We start from the raw sequence: 21,951 nt of genomic DNA, 5'->3' as shown, positions 1-21,951 counted from the left end.
AAATTCAAATGTACTCTATTACTCATTGCGAATTACGTACTCTTTGATAACACATTTCGTTAAATGCAATTTATGTTAGCTGTAACCAATTATGGAAGCTTCACCGCAAAAAAAAAGATCGAGCAGTAATTAACTTCATGAATGTCAGATGGTTCTACCTCTGGTCAGCCCTTTATCTCCGGCGATCCCTAAAAAACTAGATATTTAAAAAAAAGTTGTCGACGATTGGACATTTAAGTGGGGTGGAAGTCAGGCCTAAACTTCGCAAGAACTTCGCTATGAGAATGGATACGCCCAATTCAAGGATGCACCGAATTATAAAGGCTCAGACACATATCAACAAAATCATGCTATATATATACAGGGTGTTTCCTAAATAAATACAAAGAATTGAGGGGAATATTCTGTGGCTTATTTTAAAAAGGTCCTATAAACATATGCCCTAAACTGCTTCGTTTTCAAAATACACGGTGTCAAAGACGCACGCCCCTGGTGAATCTAAAAATGTTGCATTGGTATATACTGATGGAAAATGGTTCTTAATACCACGTGTAGGTCATACTAAATTTGAATAAAACAAAGCAGTTTAGGGCATATGTTCATAGGACCTTTTTAAAATAAGCCACAGAATATTCCCTTCAATTTTTTGTACTTACTTAGGGAACACTGTATATTCAAATTCTGCTGCAAAAAATTTTCTTATTTTCCATTATCTAAGTTATCTATTCAAAGATTACACTTAAATTTTATTATTGATAATATGTATAAACAAAGACATACATATAGATAATTTTTAGTACAAAAGAATATTTTTTAGTGTAAAAAGAACATATTTTGAAATACAAGAAGAATGCAACCACTTATTACATTCTTTTCCCAAAATCTATTTTTTAATTCAATTATAATATCTTTTTTATATTATTCATCGTAACAGAATTTTATCTTTTAATTTTTTTTTCTCGCCAAATCCATGAAGACAGGCAAGAGAAACTTTTGCGAGGAGCAAGCTCGTAAATTCCTCAGCCATTGTCGGGAAACCAACACGGGCATCCGGGCATCCGCCTTCGATCGATGCCCAACGTCGTAGGAAGAAATTCGTGTAGGTACATAATCCGTGCGTATCGAGCCGTTTCGCTCGGCGATTGGCATTCAGTGCGCGTTGAGATACGTAGTACATACAGGAACCACACGACGCATGTAACGCCGGCTACATCAATACGCCAACGAAACGCACGTTGTCACGTACGGCCGTCGATTGAATACGCAGGTACCGGGCGCGAGTTATATGAGTACCGGGCGTCGCGACGCGTTTGCGACGTGCGAGGAGTCGCGTCGCCGCGTCGCGTCGCGTCGCGGCCGCTGGATACCGTTATACGAACATCGTCGACAGGATCTTCTATTGACCGAACAACGGCACGCGATGGATCTAAATCGTCATGCCGAATTCGACGTTGCTGTTGAACGCGAGTCGCTATGAATTTTAATGTATAATGGAAAGAAATAGTTGCCATCTTTTAACTAGTGATTAGGGCGAATGGTATGTCGACACACAGTGCGAGGAAGTTTATTACGTTTATATTAATTCTAATTCGAAGTTGCAAGAAGGAAGGAAAGAATGAGATGGTGTCTGTGATGAAATATATTTCGGGCCCATATATGCTTTCGGGAAATCATGAATTATCATACTTAAATATGTGACATGTATATAATAGAAAAATTTATACAAAACATTTTAATTTATAAGAAGCTAAAAATAAAAATCCATCAATATCACATATCTCATTTATTTCATTGATTAGAAGATCGATTATCCTCTTTGAGAAAAAGTACAATTAATTTGTCCCTCCGAGAAAAACATTTTTCCCTCAATACGCATCGATGCGCGACTTTATCTCTCCAGCTCCAGCATCGGCATAATTTAACGCCGCGCATCATCGCAAATCACGCGTATACGTGACGTAATTAAAATTACGCGCGGCAAACGCAGTACCGTCACGCAGTCCACGGACGTCCGTTTATTCGCGGTCAGCAACCACGCGGCTTGCCGTTATCATGAATGCGAGCTAGCGAGATTAACATAAATGAAAGGATCTCATTAGATTCCCCCGGTGAGTGCATACAGATTGACCTTCATTGAGACATCGCCGACCTTGGAATCTCGCGTAGGAATCAATACGCGAGATAGTGCAATGGTAAGAGCGACCGCGTTCTCTTGCAAGTGAAAGGATAACGAAGTTCGACGGTGCGATCCTTGCGGCGGTGCAGTGTCTCGGTAGCGGAGATCGATCGTAGCCGTAGCCAGTATATCGCGACCTGCCAGTAGAAATACTTACAAAGTACTGATACGCGACTGATCGATGCTACTTGGCTAATCGAGATCGAGCATATCGAGGAATCCTTGGCACCGAAGGATACTAATTTCATCGTGTCAATGAAACTCGCTTTCGCTTAGCGAGATAATCAACGGTACATACATCGAGATAATGATTTGACATTAATGACATAGGTAATTTATTAGGAGTCTTATAATTCATGTAATTTTTGTAATTAAAATAATTAATTCAATCTCGATAATTTCTAACATTTAGCTTTAGAGGGAAAAAAGCATGGAAAAATTTTACCTTCTTGATAATATTGTCGTTGACATTTCTTATCGTTTTTACAATTTGTTTTTCACCTTTAAGGGGATCCTGGACAGGGGACAATTACCGACAAAAACAGTCAGAGTTCGTTCTTTGAAACGGCTTTATAGATCGCAAAATCCTTTTACAGGAGTAAAGTATAGGTACTAATGAAGAGTGGGAATATAAAAAATTAGTGATAATTGAAAAAAAATGTAAAAATGCTGTCACCTCATAACCATATTTTCTAATATAAACAGTTGTATAAGTTATATGTACGAAATGAAATGTTCCCACTCTTCAGAATACGTGCACAAACAATAACGTACCGTTGAAATTGAGATTGAATAAAGCCTGGCAAAAAAATTAGAGTTTCGAAGAAATCGTGTATATTTTCCACAAAAATATACACGCAGGCTAGTAAGCAGAGATGGCGCAGCAATCGAACAAAGACAGATGTCATTTCGTTAGACAAATACTACGTTTACGCGAGCGTTACTTCTGTAGTAACTTATGATAATTCCTTCGCGTAAACGGGATTTTCTTTCGCGTAAACGGGATTTTGTAGTAACTTACGATAATTTACTCCGCGTAAACGAGTGAATTATCGTAAGTTACTACAGAAGTAACGCTCGCGTAAACGTAGTAAAAGACAGATATAGGAAAAACAAAATTAGAAATGTTGACATTATCGACATCGAAGAAGTTCGGCCGTCACTCCAGCATCCCCTTAACAATCGAAATAATTTTATATGTATATCTAAATACACACTTGCCAGATTTAATTTGTTGCTGCTGACAGGACATTTCCCCCATCAATTGTCCATATTTAATATTTATAACATGCTGCTTTATTTTTTATTCCTTGCATAAGTGCCATGCAAAAACTGTTGGAGCTATTAATTCATATTACCTCAAACTTCCATTAAAAATCTTTTTTTTTATTTATAATCATCCCCCTCTCTCTCTCTCTTTCTCTCTCACACATATTTGCATAAAATAATACAACTTATTAAGCCAACACATATCTGCACACACCATAAAAATTTAAAAAATAAAGACTAAAAGATTTCAAAATAAAATTAATTACTACGTCCCTCCTCCACCCTTCCCCAAAGTGTCCTCAATCATATTATCACTTTCGTATTTCAATATCTTAATTTGTTATACTGTTTCGTGAAATTGAAACAAGCTTTCTGCTCCGTTTCAATAAGATGAGTGGCTTCAATTATGAATTAAACGCGACGCGAAAGCTTCCAAGGGGTGTTCTCAAACGAAAATACATATCCAATAAGTGAGTGTGCGCGGAGTCTACGCTAAAGATAGTACGATAACAACGTCGGAATTAGCGGCGGCTCCTCTCTATCAATTAGACGCGGTATAATATACCAGGAAATGCCGAACAATTATTGTTGTCTGGCCCACATACTGCACCGGGCTGGCTGCAGCATCATTTTCCTCATCTCAACGTCCATTTGCCTTCATTGCATTCGCCGACGGGACGCTTTTTTTTCCTCCGCCTCTCTGTCTGTCGCGTATCGTTCCACAAACGGAACGCACGCTACAATCGCGCGGCAAAAAGTTTCATGAAATTTATGCGATCGGAAAATGCAAATTGCGCGCACAAAAGGTCGATCGATCGAGCAAAGAGGCATTCGATCAAAAAAATGTGGCCGTACCGATTGATTTGTCAACGGCATCGATGCTGCGAAAACGATTACTATTTCCTTATGCACATGTATATATATGGACCAATCAATTTTCTTATGCTTATATGCTTTATACGTTACGCGTTATGCAAAAGTCTGTACTCTCCGCTTAACTTTTCCTGCTTTCGAGATACAGATTATTATGCACGGAAAGAATCAACTTTATTAAGTGTCTGCAGAAACATAAGATATTTCAAAAATTGTCGGAACAATATTGTAGGAGTGGTTTTGTTAATAAGCCTCAAATTAATTTATATTCTACAAAAATTTTAACGGTACACGTACTATCGATACGTTAATGTACCATGTCGATATGCCAATAAGTGTAATAAACTGGTATGCACGCGGTCTAAACTGGTTAAAAATGTGGCATTACAAGTAATTAATTTGTTTATCGCTAGAACGACATCGTATATAGACCTAGTCAAATAGCGTCGTACATTGGCGTGTTGGTCGGCAGCGTTGGTCGATCGAGCGAATGCGCGACAACAGTGTTGCATTGTTGCAGATGCTAACGTAATAATTTAAAGTAGCTTGGGCAACGACTCTGTCCACAGGCACATTACTGGCTTTTACGATCGCAAAGTATCAAATGCAACATGCGGGTTGAGCAATGTCGTGTCAACTATCCCCGAAGAAAATGTTTTACGATATCAGGAATCATGTCATTTCCAAAAAATATTAACTCCAAAGCTGCTTATGCGTATCAACGATATTATGTCAGTTAGTCTCTTTCTCAATTACATCCTGTCAAAGTGTTTCCGTTCACAAACGTGACATTATAAAATATCTCGAGAATGTATAGACTCGCGAGAATGTTCGCCGTGAGATGGCAAATTTAGGTAGCCGGGACAAACAAGGCCTCCGACTTCGCGCAGCGATTGTTATTGTTCGTCGTGCTGCAACACTAAATGAATGGCCAGCCGCGATAATATGGCTCAGATTCTTATCTACGACAGCCACAGCAGCAGAACGCAATGCGCAATTCGGCGTGCTTACGTCACCGAATGGAGAGGAATTCAAACGAATTCAGACATTTACCATTCTCGGCGCGCAATTCCCCCCCTTTCCCTTCCCCCTCCCTCTCTCACTGTAAATATGATTTGCACAACACTCGAATAGAATTGCAAAAAAATGTCGGGCATAATCTCAAATCACGCATATACGGATCTTCGAAACTTCGGATTGTTGCAATTATGATAATTCACGTCATTACGCAATTTAATTTGCATAATTTCATCGGACACATTGCTGAGCGATATGTAAAGATTGAATTTTGAAAAGCAAATAAAGTATTACAATAGACACATTTAAGTTAATTAAATTTCTAAACTTAAAATTTCCATATCGAGTAATCGAGGCTAATCATGTCTACAGCTCGCGTTTACAGATACCGATTAACATTATTATTCTTGATACACGCGAAGAGAAAGATTTGTCACAATCTAACGTTCATATCTCCACATATTTTTTCATATTTTTATTTATTATTTCTCACGTTCTTCATATTTTTTTAAAAGGCCATCAAATCGTTTGATAATATCTTAAGATTAATGATTGCAGGATACCGAAAAATCGCGCGATGCCACGGGGCAAGATGCGCAATTCTAATCGGTCGACAATTCTGCTTCCCAATCGTAACGTGCTTCGAGCCCCAAATACATTTGATCAACCAGGAGATATTTTTTCATTACCAAAGATATCGTAAAGTCTGAGTCCGGGTGCGCAAACGAAGCGCCGCCGCTGTCGTTTGCGTTATTTGCGCGACCGAGTATCGGAGTGCAAGTGCGTTGAACCAAACAGTCTGTGACGATGAATCGTCATTAGGCGAATCGGCCGGACCCAACAACTTCATTGGGAAACGAGACACTGTGGCCCAGATATCGATGCAAATGCGTTTCACGCCTCTGCCGGAACGTCGAGTCGCCGCCGCCGCCGCCGCCGCCACCGCCGTCATTCCGATGCCAATTCGACCACATCGCGTTCGCACTGACAAGATCGAGCTTTTGGAGTCGTACAGTAACGAAGACAATCGTATAAGATTTAAAAAAATGACATGCGTGATGTATACGATAAAAATAGATTTTTTATTCTATCCAAGTGTCTCACAATAAACGTAACGTAAAAAGACCGTGAAAAACAAATATAAATTAAACATATAACAAATAAGAATTAAACATATATATGTATATAAAATAGTCCAGGAAATATAAATACAAATCTCAAATCAATAATCAAAATTCTTAGCTTATTATATGTGGCTATTTTATACATTTTTAAATTATTTGAAAAATTAAATGAGGCAAACCCACGCCCGGTAAGATAAAGAATTTCGTGAATAGATCGAGAGAGCTGTACGTGTCGGCAGTTCGCGAGTAAGCGTGTCAGCCTCTATTGCAAAATTAGATCCAATCTAACGCGAAGCGGCAGTCTCACGATCGCGCGCGGCCAGACAGAAATTACGAAACCGCGACGACGACCGCGGATAATCTCGTAATGTTACAATAGCGCAAACGCGTGAGCGCGCATGCACATATTCCGCGCGCGGCCAACGAGGAAGAGCATTGACCACCGTACACACACGGAAGTGATTAAGCCCTTCTTTAACAGAGCACGTATGGATTAACCCGATTAACTTATTCATCAGGGAGCAACGAAGCTGACCGTCGCCGACGAACGTCGCCAACCGATTTGTTCGTGAAGAATCACGCTCGTGTGAATCGTCAATGATCTCATTTTTTTTTCACATTAATTTGTCACCATTGTATAACGTAGTAGAAGTAGAGTCGTAGAATCAAAATAGCGCTAACCTAATCTAACCTAGCCTAACCTAACGTGGACATAAATATCTATTACCAAGATTAATTTCCTAATTTGAAAAATTAAGCTTGAATTGCACAGATAATAAATTATAATATTAAGAGAAACAAGACCGTCGTGATATATAAATTAGTTTAGAAGAATCGCCATTTTAAGCGTTGATACCACTAGATTAGAAATATGTGTACTAAAAATACACAGAAATATTAATAGGGTACCAAGATCCAATTTGGACCGTAATGACGTTTCTTCTAAATTAATAAACTATAATTATAACCCAATTTAATTACGCGCCCAATTTAATTTTATTTTGCATGTTTTACATAATACATCTGCATGCTGATGCACGTTATTGCGCGTATCGCCACCGCGACAAAATCCCGCGACAAAATTTGACGGCGCACTTCTTCCAAATTGTCCTTAATTATTGCGACCTTTACATCTCTCTAATGCAGTACCATTGACCCTAGCTCAATATATATTTCGTCTGCCCCTTCCGAGAAGGCAATTATGCTTGAATTAGTAAATTAGCGCTGGCCTGCACTCCGCATTGTCAAAACTCGAATTGGAATCTGTACGTTCCACTCGTCTCGTTCTGAAGCTACAATGTCAGCTGTCTGCTCGCACGTAACCATATAGTTGCATACAGGAGCAACACGTGCCACACACAAGTCTTTTATCCTCACACACGTACACGCACACATAAGTCTTATTATTTTTATGTAACGGTTTATTTCTTATTCAACGTCTGGTGCACTCGTCGCGACTGCTTTAAATTTGCGTCTCTAGATTTATCGATATCAATAGGAGTTTTTAAAAGTGGGAATTATGTTATGAAAAGTTAAATTTATAATAAATTCATATGCAAGAAATTAAGAAAAATATTTAAAAGAAGGAAAGAGCTCGAAATAGTTAAAGAGATAAACTCTTCGTTGTTGTAAGAAAAATCATCGCGTGAGAAGCAGATTTGCACAAATTATTTTTCACAATAATTTTTTTACTGCACTGCTTAACAACCGCTACACCATACAAATCTGGCTTTTGAATTTTTTAAATATTATTTTTACGCTTAACGTTTTAACTCTCCTCATATTCATTACCATCTCACGCCTGTTTCCATTCATTCGCATATTTATCAAGATGTGTGCGTTATCGCGGTCTCGAAAAATCGAAATTCAATCTTATGCCAATGAGCGTCTTTTAGCTGACGCGTTTGTGACCATTTGTAAAGGCATGACGACTGTCTCCGTCGTCGAGTATACATAAGAGCGTCGGCTCTCTTTTCGCCTTGTTTTCGAGTTTCTCGCTCGTGGAACCGCTGAATTATTGATGAGCCGGCGATCGGCTACGCCGGGACGACACGAATTCAGATATTATTCGTCTCGCGGACGGTCAAAAGCATCGCGATGGCGATCTCAACGTGATCGATGACTGGTTGTCTTGACCGGCGGTGTCCATCGAGGTCACCGATCTGTTTGCAAGTTAAAGAAAAATGCGATGCTCTAAAAACTAAAATTGTATGAAAACAAATGGTTATATATCGTGGTATTTAATGTTTATTAGTACACAATATGTGTTTTCCAGAAAACAAAAAACATAAAGAGAAGAAGAGAAAAAGAAAAAGAGTTAAAATGTTAAAATCGCGACAAGCAAATAATAAATTAACAAAGCAAGTTATCATCTTTGTAAGAATATCTTGATATATAATATCGACTAGCTTTAATTTTATATTGTATATCAATGTATTTAAAAATTCTTTTCCATTTTAATAATGATACTATTTGCAATTGTCTCACACGCGTACGATATTTATTCATATTTTATTTTAAACGTAAATGTAATAAGTGCCATCAATAGTACAATTAATATTGGCAAAATTAAGAGATTATTGGCATAAAACTTGTGCATTGCGGTCGGAAATTCCGCGAGAAAGCATCCAGGAGAAGGGATGCGATTTTATTACTTGCTGTGCGATCCTATGTAATCTCCTTTCCTTAGAGTTCCTCGTATTCGCAGCATCCGCCACAGGTCCATTATAGTTCACGGCTGCTCCCTAGTCCTGTTTTAACGGGGGTGGTGGGACGCGTTCGGGTAGAGAAGGGAGGACGAAGCACCGACTTACCGGGGGCGGTTTGGCGGTTCCCATCTCTACTGAAGGATGCAGGATCCTCGAGGGACGACCTGCAAGCCAAGAAGAGACTAACGGAAGACGAGGGGATGAAAGAGACCCCAAAACAGAGGGAGATGAAGAGAGAGAAACAGAAGGAGAAAGAGGGAGAGGGAAAGAGAGAGAGAGAGAGAGAGAGAGAGAGAGGGGGGGGAGCAGAAAGGAGAAGCCGCAACGAGGGCGCACGTGTGTGCCACCACGAGCCAAGCAGACACAGACGACGGCCGACCTTGTCTCGTGACGTCACCCGGCCCGTCTAGACGGAATCCACCTCTTTGTACGTCCCCTTCCTGCCCCATTCGTGGATTAAATTTGAGAACGAAAGAGAGGGGAAAAAAAGAAAAAACAGCTCGGTGAACGAGCCACGAACAACTCGATCCGTCCCGTTCGCTGGATTCCCGGCATTAATTTCGGTTATCCAGTTAGCTTGCCGCGAGAATATCCACGCGGAAACACCCTCTCCAACGTTGCGCGGTGATTCGGCCTGACGCTGAGTGAAGGCTGTTGTCGTGTCCTCTGCGAAGACACCACGCACGAACGGCTTATTAAGGGAAGCAGGTGCTCGGTCCGGCCTTAGAAAGGGAAAGTGGTTTTCTAGACGGCTTTTCAAGCTAATGGGGTAGCTTCTTCGCGGCGCATCTTCATTGCAGAGGTTGATTTGACAAACTTAAAGCTATTAGTTCCAAAATTTCGCAAAGCTCTATAGAATCGTTCATTATACTTATTTATTATTGTTATTTTATTTATTATTTCTCATTTTTTATCTCATATTTATTTCTTGAAATCATTATTGAGATAATTTTTAATTTTGTTATGAGAAAGATAAACATAAATAAATTTCCGGTCGTGATATTTTGTCATTAATTAACTTGATCTAAAAAGTCCTCATTGAAGTAATAATCTGTAGTAATTAAAACTCTAAAGTTGATAACTCTTTAAATCTTTCGAATAACGTTAAAATTGCAGGAAGAGAAATATATTGTCGGTCGTGACAGGACGAGCCGTTCTCTTTTCTACTGCATGGGGAGGGTGTGCTTTCGTCGAGGCTAAAGTGCCGATCGATGTACGCACTCCTCGACCACACCCGTCGATTCCCTTTTTGGGTGCTGTGCCGAACTTCCAGGAATCGATACTCGTACCTCGTACTCATGTACTTATGTACTCATGTACTGAAATTCTAAGCTCTCCGGACAAAACACTCTTCTCATGATAACATAATATAATACATACTTTTAAATAGATTTAAAATAAATAATAAATATTAGCATTTTAATATAAAAAGTATTTAGGATGAAAATCAAGGGATAATTAAATTTTGCTTTTGCTTCCAAATCTATATGTTTCTTCGCACATTATCTACTGTTAGTTCTTTCCCAAATATTATTAATGTCACTTTCTTCCATTATTACCATTATTGCTATTTTTATTTGCTAGCACCTCTGTTACTATAGCACTCCAACTTTACACGGACGCTTCGATCGCTCGCAAACCCTGGCAATGGCTCGCTCGTTGAAAGCGTTCCTGCTCCAGCAGCGCCGGGGGTCGCGGTTAAGGTCTTGCCTGCAATGTCAGATTATTTCGGACAGGCATGTAGGTCATTGGAGAGATGCTCTCCGCTTCGCTCTTTCTCTCTCGCTCCCTCTGTCTCTCTCCTCTTCTCTCTCTTTCTCTCCGTTACAGGAGTGCGTCTGGCCCGGGCCTGCGGTGCATCAAGCGCGGCAGATTGGAGCTGGGCGCAATCGATTCAACGAAGCGGAATCACGAGGCTCGGCCCCAGGGCCAAGGGCGAATCTCTTAAAAGACTGATTCACCTGCTTCGCCCAGGCCATGGGCCGAGAGCATCGACGACGTTGTTGTTGTAGGTCAAAGCCGGGGACACATCGAGCACAATGGGAAAGGAGCTAGGAGTCGAAAGTCAATTATGTCGGTCGATTGATATAAACGGTTTAACGATTTGGCCTCGACAAAGCCGCCACCCGACGAGAGAACAATCGATCGAGAGAGGTGTCGACGGTCGGATTTGTGATTTACTTCAGCGAGAAATGAGTGTCGCATCGTTATTTTTAGACGCCTTGCGTCGTTGCAAACGGTTTATTTTTAATACTCAAACAAATTTCGGTAAGTAAATCTTTCTGATCACTGATAAAAAGTATGTTGATTCTTGATTATTTATTCACCAAAATTGTATTTTTATACTAAATGTTTTTTTTTTATATTAAACATGCACTTTTTGCACGTAAATGCAATCGCAGCGCAATGTATAAAATATATAAATAAAGAACGTTAAAAGTCGAGTTAAAAAGACCGCAGTGACCTAAGCCTGTGGCGGATGCATCGGCCAAAATGTCAATCGACGTGAACACGGCGCCGTTACTATTTTTTTCGCGCTTAGTTATGGCTGATGCATTTTGTCAGAATTCCAATTTTTTTCCTTCCTTTTCTTTGTGCCGCACAATGCGTCGGGACGGGAAAGAGAAGGGGCGAGGCAAGTGCGCGATAAAAAGATATTCGTCGCGGTGTATTCGGCGGTTGACATTTATCTTACCCAACGAGGTCGTTCCTTGTCAATGCGAAGAATTTTTAGCGCCTCGACATAAACAACGCCTACGTAAGAAGTCCGAGTTTTTCTCTCGCACGTTTTCCTCCTTCGCATCAATTATATGCGGCACAGAAATGTCATTTTCGTTACACGTGCATATTCATTACGGCGCTAACGAGCCATTCTTTATCAAGTAATAATTTATCTTACAAAGTAAAATAAATTACTGTCAATTTTCCTCACGCTGTCGTTATTATTTGTACAATAATAAATTAAGCGTTTTGCGCGAAGTAAATTCATAATTTTCCTTAATTAACGCGATAACATGCATACGCAATGTTATAACTTATCAAATTAGAGCCACATTAAATATATATGTATTTATTCCCGACGTGCAATTTACTTTTTTCCCTTTCGCCTTGCATAAATGTCGATGAAAACATCTGAATGTACGCGCGAAATTCAGGAACTGACATGTCTCAATGAAACGTAGGAAAGGTTGCAAACCGGTTACCAATGAGTGGCGCGATAAAGTCGTCAATACTGCACGATCTGTCACGAATAGACTGATTACTATTACGAAAATGTATAAATGAATTATTACTTTAATTTCTTCTTTTTTTTATTAATTGTCAAGCAAACAAACGCGCTCGAAGTAATCGAATACAAACACATATTACGTAAATATTAAAAAAAAATGAAAAGATACAGTAATGTAATATCTTTATAATTTTTTGTTATTTTTAGGTAATTATATTATTATTTATTACGATAGAGTAGATGTCTAGTAAATTTGCGTGAATATATATCGATGTAAAGTCTTGTCAACACAGTAGGTACTACAAAAATTTTTCTACGGACTTGCATCATTATATGACGCTAAATTGTATATTTTTTACACTTGCAATGAAAACGAATGGCACGATCCAATTAATCCTAAAAATAATGTTCAGTTATTTTAAATGCGGGAATTTAATTTTTATACCGCATTATTACTTTATATATTCATTTTCTTTATACATTCTATTTTTAGTAAAATAAAATTTGTATTAAAAAATAATTATAAATATATAACTATACATGATTATTATTATAATTTATACATGATTAAATAAAATAAGATTTTTAAATAAAGATAAAATTATTGTAAATAGAGATACAATTATAGAAATTGCATCTTGTTGTAAAATGCATCGAATGACTAACTATAGTATAGTAACCCAGACATTATTATTTATGACGCGCAGTGGCTTCCTCATTCTAGAATTCAACTATTATAAGACACTCATCGAAAGACATCGGATATCTCACGTTTTTATAAATATAACGACGCGTTAAGTTCGACAACCTCATAAAATAGGATTAAGCACAGGCTTTGTCTCATAGAAATGTTAAACCCTCTTGCATTCTTATAAAAAAATTTTATATGTCATCGATACCTCATGACTAATGGTCAAACCTTACTGCACTGCAGAAATAACAACTGATATAAGAAGAGGACAATGTTTATCATTTAAAAACCTTGATCTTTAATAAATGATATTCAACACCCATCGACGACGTACAAACATTGTAGGAATGTGTATTTTTTAATTTAAAATGTGTGACAATGAATGGGAACCACATAGAACACCTCCTATAGTATACAATAAAGATTAGTCCATATCTCAACAGATATTTGATTTAAGACTCATGTTTATTGGACATTTTCTTCTTATTTTGATGAGTACTACCTGCTCTCAAAATATAGGACACTTTTTTTAAACACCCTGTGTATAAATTATCGTTTAAAATATTATATCCCTTTGATAAATATATATTAAGTAAAAGTTTCTTTAAAAGAATTTATAACTTCTGAAGAAATATGTTCTTCCAAGTAAAACAGAATCAATATTACATTGATTGATATTGATTATTTAATAAATCTATCGAATTAATTCTTAAAAAGCACTTCGCTAAAATTGGGCCATTGGCGCAAAGTATTGAAACATATGACATTTGTAGGCATTGTTATGTACTACATCATTAAAAAAATAATTGTATAGGTTCTGGATCGGAGGCGAAAGAAGTTATGACATATTCAGTTACCAGCTTAGAAATGTTCTAAATCGATCTTTCGTTAATAAAAAATCAATTTTTTTCATTTGATTTTAATATAAATCAATTATTTAATTTAAAATGATTGATTTTTTCAATTTGTTAATAAAAATATCTTTAGATTTTAGGTCGAATCGGGGAGAACACGATAACTAGGGCCCCTTGATTTGACTGTGGTTTCTGGTGGTATTTTTTACGCTGAACAAAAAATTATATAGGTCTTATAGGGCTAACTGCTTTAGTTTTCGAGATATGCAGTATTAAAGCTCAAAATAAATATAATATAAATCTTTACTTTTTTAAATTGGTAATTATGCATAAAAGCCTTTACCGAGGTTCACCCCCACCTCCCCCCTGCTTTCGGGGGAGGTGCGGTAGTTCCTCCCTCGCTTACGTGTGTACTGTTTATACACACACAATTGAAGTATTATTTAAATTTATATTATATTTATTTTGAGCTTTAATACTGCATATCTCGAAAACTAAAGCAGTTAGCCCTATATAAGACCTATATAATTTTTTGTTCAGCTTAAAAAATACTACCAGAAACCACAGTCAAATCAAGGGGCCCTAGTTATCGTGTTCGTGCCGTCGAATCTTTTTCCAGATTAAAATAAAATATACGGTGTTTTATAAAATAAAAACATCTTTTTATATAAATCAATTCGGTCAGGGTGCAGAGGATTTTTTATAAATGTAAAGGTTTGGGACCGTTCCTAAAAAACGCCTTGAAAGCCCCAAGAGGAAAAACAATAAACCATTCATTCATATAAATCAATTCTTCTTATTTCTGCTTGTAATCTGTGAAAATATTAAGGTAAAAAGTGAATTATTTTATAAGATATTTTTCTTTTATTTTAATATTTTACTTTTATATAGCATGTAGTACGTATATATTTTTACACTTTTTACACTTTTTTTGTTTTACCTTTCTTTATACATTCTGATAAAATATGAAATATTTTGTCAAATTTTTTTTATTTAGCTTAACACTTGTACACGCAAAATGACAAGAAGAAATGATTTATATATAAAATAATGTTTTTATTTTAAAAATAAGATCTTAAAAAATAAAAATAAGATAATCTTTAAATCTTAAAAATGACATTATCTAAAATAAAGTTAACCCTTTTATTTTGAAGCAACGTAATCTAACTCTGATATGTTAAAATCATATGTTAAAGACATAAATATGTATTTATATTATTTCTTTATTATAAAAAAAGACTAAAACGATTCATTCTGCATATTAAATGTAAAAAGTAAGTTAACATATATACTTGTTTTTTAAATTGCGCATGATTTTTTTAAATCGACTTTTTAATTCGGTTTTTTTAGTAAATTAATTTTAGTTATTCGCGTTTAAAATCGATTCAGGAATCAATTTTTATTATGAAAATCGAACATCCCTAAGTCTTGAAACCTATATTCATTGTTACTTTCATCATCAGGACTGTCAGAAAATAATATAAAATATCTTTAACATGTTCTGATGGCAGCTTGATTCTTGCGTTTGAGTGTTTGCCGTAGCCTAAATATCACATCAATGTAATGATATGGACACAACACCCAACAGTACGAGCCCCATTTTTGCAAGTCCATGCAATAATGTGCTTTTATTAAGAATTTAATTCTTCGTCACTTCGTTCTGCTAAAACATAAACATGATATTTTGTTTTATTTACGTGCCTTAAGGGGTAACGCCACTCTAGAATTTTCAAAAAATCGATTTTTTTTGCTTAAACGATGCTTTAAGGTCTTAGAAATAAGGTACACTTGGTTTCAAAGCTCGGAAAAATCTCTATTATCCCTTTTTCGTAATCCGTCTGCCGGCGCGGAATGCATCTGTGAATGTTAACTGAAACTTTAAACGCGTTTTTCTCGAAATCGCTTTTTTAAAATCGGGCGGAATCAGAACTCGAACACCTTTTATCCGATTGACTTGAAATTTTGAGTGAAACTTTACAATAACATTATCTTTAGAAGTACGTATGGATTTTGCGATAAGTTGAACAAAACTTTTTTTATAAACAATTTTGTGCGAAATTTTTTAGCGAAAAATGAAACATTTTTTTCCAACATGCACCATTCTTACAAAAAATGATATTTTGCAATTCCCATACGTACTTCTATAGAAAATCTTATATATTTTTCAAAAATCTTTGAATTTTTGTACCAGCTCAGAAATTATAGGAGCTTCGATTCCGCCCGTTGGACGACTTCCGCAAAAAGGCACTTTGGATCAATGGCTCTGGCGCCGCCATTTTGTCAATAAAAAATTAATAAAATTTTTTTTTATACTTTAATATATAGATAATAAATAGAATTAAACCGATTTTCATTTATGATTATTGTATTTCTGAAAAAAATTATCAAAAATTGGCTTTTTTTGGGACTCTAGAGTGGCGTTACCCCTTAATTGTATATCAGGGACTTACAATTAGTCAAACAGACAAATAAGTTTGTTCATTACCGCTGTTCATTACCACGGGAAGGTGCCCCAAACACGAGAAAGTTTGGGCGATTATTTTATATAAAATATTATGATATTATAATATTTACGTAAATTAATGTAAAGTTTCTAGTGCCAATTAGCTAATGTTACATATGCGAAATTCACCCCTCACCAAAGAGTCTTTCCCCCCGTTTCTAACAAGTAACACTACTCAAGTGTCACCTCGCCGATTTTTTTGTAACTGTGCACACATGTAGAACTTCGAAAAATATTTATGTCGTGTTTTTTTATTTGTGCTCATAAAACGTTTTAAGAGTGGAAATTATACTCGAAATATTGACTTCTCAACCTTATGTACATCAACCCTTTAGGCCATGTACGTTATCTTGAATGGTTTTTGCACCAGAATACTATCTCTAGGAGTTTTCAGGGTCGTTGATTAGGAACTCTCTTATTGGTCACGTGATGCCATTGGAATCATGATACGTACTTCGTGAATAAAGTTTAAATTCCCGTTCTTTGCCGAACCCAGGAATAACCAACGTGGAGGTGACGAGCGAAGCTATTCTTTCTTTATTTTACAATTTTTTCATTTTTTTAGAATTTTTTTTCAAGGTAATCGCAACACATGTCTTAACTCTAGCTCGCCACACTTATTTTCGAGTCCTTAATTCGCTACACTCCGGTTCGTGAGACCGCTCGACTTTATCGCGTTGTCATTTTCATTCTAATTAATATTTTTAAACTTGTACTGTAGAAATTGAAAATACAGACTTTGAATAAGATGTTTATGATAATATCATGTCAAGAAAATGATTTGAATTTAAGCTGAACTTATTATAAGGAAACTAGAAAATTGTGTTATTATGTGACAACTAGAAAACCGAAAATCGTTCAGCGATCCACTGGACCGGAGTGTGGCGAGCTAGAGTTAAGACATGTGTTTTTACACATGCGATTACCTTGAAAAAAAATTCTAAAGAAAATTTAAAAATTGTAAAATAAAAAATTGTAAAATAAAAATTGTAAAATAAAAAAAAGAATAGTTTCGCTCGTCACCTCCACGTTGGTTATTCTTGGGTTCGGCAAAGAACGGGAATTTAAACTTTGTTCACGAAGTACGTATATCATGATTCCAATGGCATCACGTGACCAATAAAAGAATTCCTAATCAACGACCCTGAAAACTCCTAGAGATAGTATTCTGGTGCAAAAACCATTCAAGATAACGTACATGGCCTAAAGAGTTGTTGTACATAAGGTTGAGAAGTCAATATTTCGAGTATAGTTTCTACTCTTAAAACGTTTTATGAGCACAAATAAAAAAAACACGACACAAATATTTTTTTAGGTTCTACATGTGTGCACAGTTTCAAAAAAATCGGCGAGTGACACTTGGGTAGTGTTACTTGTAAGACTTAAGATTAAGTTATTATTATTTCTATCAACCTTTTCTACAAATGCATATAGGAGTCAAGTGTGTACGTTTATGGCCTATAATAAAATGGGCGAAGTTCTTTTGAATGATGCATCAAGAAGAAGCGAGTGCATCCTCTTCATTCACTCACGCAAACGGCTCACGATGACAGGAGAGCGCGAAGGCGTCCAGGACGGAAATACAATCCCTGGAAGCTCCATCTCGCGCTCGAGCTATGAGCCTGGAATACGCGAAGTAACCAACAACCAACTAGTAACCCAGACTTTAGTATTCTCGCGGTGTCGTCTCGTACGAGACTTCCTCATTCCAGAGTTGAGCTATTATAAAGCTCTCCTCCCGGCTTCCACGTCCCTTCGCCTCTTTCCTCCTCGCCGTCGCCGTCGCCGTCGCCGTCGCCGTCGCCGTCGCCGTCGCCAGCACCGTATACAAGCCCAATCGTATTACTTCCCAATGGTTACGTTCTCCCCTCGTTTAATCCGTACATTCTTCCTATTCGTTGACAAATTTATTTTTTCTCTTGCCATTTCTCCCCCTCCTCTCTATCTCTCTTTCCTTTTCCCTCTCCCCTCTCACATCTCTATCTCTCGCTGTTTTCCCCGGTATAAGCTCTAATAAGTAATTTTTCATCTCATTATGATACTGCGGATTTGCAAAGATAGCCGAAAAGCTACTCATTATCGCCCAAACGATTTCGATATTCGAATGCTTCAGGATATCTGAATACAGAGGAGCGACCGCGTGAAAAATCATCGAGAGACACAATGACTAGAGACTAGAGTGCCGCCAGGAGGAGTCCTGTAAAAATGCGTGATAACGCGCCGGACGCGACATTAATCGATTCGTTCCAGAGCGCCTTTGTACCGAAGAGCTTCTCGGAAGGGAGACTTAAAGAAAAATTCGTCGTACACAGAAAGTCTAAAAAAAAAACTATAAATATACAGTTGAACCTCGCTAACTCGAACCTCGTTAACTCGAAAACCTTTATAATTCGAATTTTTTTTATTCTCTTGAAACACCTTCTATAAGTTGAAAGAAACCTCTGTAACTCGAAGTAAACCTCTGTAAGTTGAAGAAAAATAGGAGATTAACTCAAAATATTTTTCCAGCATACCATTTACCTCTATAACTCGAATCGTTTCGAGATATAGAGGTTAATATTATAAATTAGTCTCTGCAGTATCTCGAATTTCGATAAAGCAAAAAGATTTTGCATCAGCTTCTTTCTCTTTCTTTCTTCTTTCTCTGTCCGTTCGCTAAAACAACTGACAAAATTTTAAACGCGATATATGACAAAATAATAAGGAATACATAGTTTTTGATTAGTTTGTTTATTTTGACATTATTGTTTATCTAGTATGACTTCTCTAATGACTTTTCACTGTTGCTGACTTTAATTTATTCAACCGTTACTCGTCGAGATATTCAGACGTGCTTCTTAAAACACATAAGAATTTTATAATTTACTACATTTTATCACTTTGATGAATCCTGCATCACTAAGGAGGCTAAAATGCTATTACATCATTACTTTTTTTTCTTTTTTTTTATAGAAAAAGTGATATTGATGATAACATATTTAATGCCCTTATAAAAATTGAAAACGCTATAGATTCCCAAGTATAGTTAAAGCCATGAAGCATAATAAAATCACAGATTTTTTTTATTAAATAAAAAGAATGTCTATATATATGGTATGCATCTCTATAAATAAATATAAATTTACTTCTTTAAAAGTTATTAAAATTATTAAAACCTTTTTTCTACTCTATTATTTTTCACGGTAACCTTAAGTTATTTATGTATAATTTCAAAACCTCTATAAATCGAATTTTTTTCCACACCTCTATAACTCGAAATTTTGATATCTCGAAATACTCGATCACTCGAATTATTTTCTATTCCCTTAAGTTTCGAGTTAACGAGGTTCGACTGTACTTAGGAAAATGTTCGCAATAAAATTCTTTATAGCGAAAACTTCATGATACCTACCGTTATTTATTGCATCTTACTAATTCGTAATTTGTCAATATTTTTGCCGTTCATTAATTTGATCAAAATTCAATTTTTGTTGCACGTAAAATTAATAAATATCTAAACTTACAACTTTTCAAACTATTTTAAATGTTTTATATTGTTTATTAGAAATTGGATTAGAATTTAAGATAGTATGCAAATTAATTCATTTACTTAAACTTAAACAAATACGTTTAAAGAGCTTAAATATAAAGTTTACTATATTTAAAGTATTTGTGTAACACTAGAACTACCGAAGATTAACATACACCTATTTCTATCAAAGGAATCAAAATAAAAGAAAAGGGAGAAGACAAATTCGTAAAATAAATTATCTGTATGTTTCACTAAAAGTCGGAGAAAATTTCAGAAATTGTGATGTTTTAAAGATACATAATAATTACTTTAAAAAAATATCAAACAAGTCACTTTTGACCCCGTTGGTACATCGTGTTAAAAATGCTTAACACATTATCGACGATTTGGGAAATCCTGATGAAAGGCAGGCAAGCCAAGGTGTCGCCTTTCCATCTCAAACAAAAACTAGCATCTGGTGAGGTAAACGTGTCAGAGTAGAAACAATGCAAAACGACACGTGCAGTCGAAGCCGTCGGAGGACAGAAGGCCAATATTTCTTAGGCTCGACGTGTAGGTATTATATCTCATCACCCATTTACCTTGCCGTGTATACAGTACCCAGTAAAGAGAACTGCGAGAAGCGAGACAGAAAATACACATCGAGTATTTGCATATGTATAATGAGAGATTCATTGAAAATTAATATTTTAATTTAATAGCGTCATATGAACGTGCAGATAACACCGAAAGAGACTAGTCTAAGTCTAGTCTAGAAATAGTCTAGCATAATTACTTTCAATTTTGATGTTCATTAATATCTTGGCAATGCACACATAAATTTAATTTACATTAGTGTTAAAATTAGAAAGTAATATCTTGTTATTCAAACCCTCATTAGTAAGCGTTGATTCTTCTTTGTTGCAAGTGCTTCAAGGACTTAGAAATTGTCTTCTCTAATTAAGAATAATTTAATAAGATATCGCGCGATATCCTCTTCGATAAGGAAACAAAAGGACGTGAAAGATAATATCCGCGGCTTATGCAACCGCGCCGACGACGACGACGGTGAGAAGTAAAAATCATCGGGGACGTTGTTTTTCACCGAAAGTAATTTCTACGCCGACCACGCTTCCTTTCCCTCGTCACGCGCCTCTGAGGAAACTAAACTTGGCGCGATATCGACCGTTAAGTTACGAGAGGATCGGAGAATTACATCAGGAGAAATCGGATGCTCCGCGCAAAGCCGAAATTAAAGGCGAACCGTGTAGCATCTTACGTAAAAATCCGAAAGTCAAGAGAATGCTAAGATCTTCGAAAAGAGAATTCTTCAAAGAGAGAGAGAGAAACAAATTCCCCCCCCCCCCCCCGTAAACGGACAGTATTTCGCCAATTTCCAAGCTGTCATCGGGAAAGAGTCACTTCTATTTCTAGTAATACTATGGCAACTCGCGATCCGCGCGGGACAGCACATAAATCTTTCCGCTCATTAAAAAAAAAGAAACATTAAGCTCTTAATCTGCCTAATGCACCGCCTCCATCACCCGCGGTGTAGAGTCACTGAATAAATATTCCGCCGGAATAGGTATCCGAGCAGTTACGCACTAACGAATTCAGCCGTTAATTACCGCGTTGATTTATTTTACTGCACACGAGCGTTATCGGCGCGTACGAGATGCTTGATAAATGACGCGAATGATCGCCGGTGAAAGCGAGATATCAATTTAATCGCGCGAGAAAACAGCGAACGTAACTCATTATACGACGAATTACATTTATACTTATGTACATAGGGTACCGCGCGTTACCCACAATATCGATGTCTACTTATTATTACGCAATCTTATCGATGAGTCAATAGCGGTTTAAAAATATTGCTGAATAACTCCATCTTTTCTTTTTTCTATACATAAAAATGATTCTTGTGTTAAATTCTCGTCAGATTTAAATTATCCACCTCACACCTATTCTACGCCATCGCGCCATAACGAGTTTTCTCGACCGTCCTTTCTTATTA

General features: G+C 36.6%; 1 long non-coding RNA gene across 1 annotated transcript; it reads right to left on the bottom strand.

Annotated features, from left to right (window-relative positions):
- Nucleotides 1–6,396: 6,396 nt before the first annotated feature.
- On the bottom strand, nucleotides 6,397–9,930 carry LOC139783796 (uncharacterized). The gene is made up of 2 exons (XR_011721383.1): nucleotides 9,114–9,930; nucleotides 6,397–8,621 (listed from the first exon to the last, which is right to left on the bottom strand). It is a non-coding gene; the product is annotated as an uncharacterized lncRNA (long non-coding RNA).
- Between the last annotated feature and the right edge of the window lie 12,021 nt (nucleotides 9,931–21,951).

The sequence above is a fragment of the Temnothorax nylanderi genome, unplaced genomic scaffold, assembly GCF_030848795.1.
Source record: "Temnothorax nylanderi isolate EJ_2023f unplaced genomic scaffold, tnyl_v1.0 TNYL_tig0542_pilon, whole genome shotgun sequence".
NCBI classification, from domain to species: domain Eukaryota; kingdom Metazoa; phylum Arthropoda; class Insecta; order Hymenoptera; family Formicidae; genus Temnothorax; species Temnothorax nylanderi.
Note: the sequence above shows the minus strand (reverse complement) of the source record. Positions and strands in the feature narration are given on the sequence as shown.